The sequence below is a fragment of the Etheostoma cragini genome, chromosome 5 (genome assembly GCF_013103735.1).
Source record: "Etheostoma cragini isolate CJK2018 chromosome 5, CSU_Ecrag_1.0, whole genome shotgun sequence".
NCBI classification, from domain to species: domain Eukaryota; kingdom Metazoa; phylum Chordata; class Actinopteri; order Perciformes; family Percidae; genus Etheostoma; species Etheostoma cragini.
In genome coordinates, this window is record NC_048411.1 from 29,819,915 (window position 1) to 29,821,559 (window position 1,645).

At 40.7% G+C, this 1,645-nt stretch overlaps 1 protein-coding gene and 1 long non-coding RNA gene across 3 annotated transcripts in view; one reads left to right on the forward strand and one right to left on the reverse strand.

Annotated features, from left to right (window-relative positions):
* Positions 1-785, reverse strand: part of polr3d (polymerase (RNA) III (DNA directed) polypeptide D) — an 8,980-nt gene extending 8,195 nt beyond the window's left edge. Inside the window, exon 1 of one of the 2 annotated variants that reach the window (XM_034870903.1) lies at positions 626-785. The gene's annotated coding sequence lies outside the window, so the exon portion shown is untranslated. The remainder of the gene's footprint in view (positions 1-625) is intronic. The other variant, XM_034870904.1, reaches the window with a different exon arrangement.
* Positions 1-1,645, forward strand: part of LOC117944291 — a 17,642-nt gene that overhangs the window by 1,108 nt on the left and 14,889 nt on the right. The window lies entirely within an intron of this gene.

Below are 1,645 nucleotides of genomic sequence, written 5' to 3' on the forward strand. Positions count from 1 at the left end.
ATATATATATATATATACATATATACACACGTCTGCTACGGAGCCATTACGTGAGATACAAGATAATAGAGCTTTATATACATTGTCGTGTTTCTTTAGAAATAAACAACAGACAAATGGAGTCTTTAAACGCTTCACATGAGAAGTTATTCGCTGTCAAAGTGACGTAACAATGAATGGGAGTCAATGGGATGCTAATGCTAATGCTAACCCCCCCTGACTAGTCCCCCGTTTCCCTGGGAAAACCCTGGAACTACAATAACCTGCAGCATTAGCTTTATGCAGTGTTTAAGTGAATGGAGACAGCTGTTATTACTACAAGAAAAAAGGGGGTTTACGTTATCACCACGGCAACGCTTGTAGTTCAGCGACATAAACAACTGATACGACATTTTAAGACAAGTATTCAAGTTAATGGCCACTTTTAACGTTTCTTATATCACGACCATAGACTGTATATGTATGATAACTCGTAATATTTAATGTCATTTCGTTAAAAACGGCACAAAATCAGCCGCACGTGGCCAAATCTCACCACGAAGACAAGCACGCGATGCGACTTTGAATGCTAATTAAACGCTGTCATTAGTAACCGTTGGCACGTTACGCCTCTCCACATACTCACGCTATGACCCGTCGGTCGTCCTAATTAGTTATTTAGTCCAAGGTGTAAAGGGAAGAGTCATTACAACAAGTTGTGTCGTGCTCCTGTCGCTTCTGACGCTGCGTTACGCACGGCCGGCGCCATGACACTTCCGCATCGTCATCACGCTCTGAGTTCATGCGCATCAAACATGCGCAGAGACGTTTAATTTTGAGTCTTGAATTAATAACAAATAACAAAGCTGTAACTATATGTAATATATATATATTCCAATCTTTTTAATTAAGAACATCGGTTGTTCATATCATTAACGAGGTTCGTAAATCTGTCACGTTTTGTGTATTTATTTATTTTTGTTTATTATTTTTATTTTTTGTGCTCTGGGATACTGTAGCAGTAGCTGTTGTTATAGCAACAAAAGATGCTCTCGGCTGCTTTTTGGAACCAAAAAGCTTTTTCTTTTAACGAAAAAAGCGCCCTGGTGACCTTTTACTGTCAAAAAGACACCAAGTGTGAACCTAGCCTCATAGTTCCAGTTTCACTTTATATAGACCAATGTTTCCCAAAGTGGGGGTCGGGACCCACAGGGGGTCGCGAGCCTGAGAGGGGGGGGGTCGCAAGTTGATTTCCAGAAATTAAATAAAAATGTAAAACCGATTAGACATAGCATATGTTAGCGATGATTTTAACACAAGATAAAACTAGTGGCTAAATTTAAAATAAAAGTAAGTAAATAAATAAAAAGGGAAGAGCTCTTTGGATTTTCTTTGACCTCTCCGACCCCTGAGGTCATCGCGACAGATTCACGACATATTAGCGACAGAATCAGTCGTAGCGGGGCGGTGTGCAGAGCGACTGGATGAGGAGGAGGACCTCCGGGTTGCGGTCTCCAACATTAAACCAGGACTGGACTCTGTGCTCCAAACACACTGCACATCCATCTCATTAGGGGAGGTTCAGATTAAAGTAATGAATAATTACTGTAGAATGATGTTATTGCCGTTGTGTTATGTTGTGTTGTCAACATGCTCGTGTTTGGAG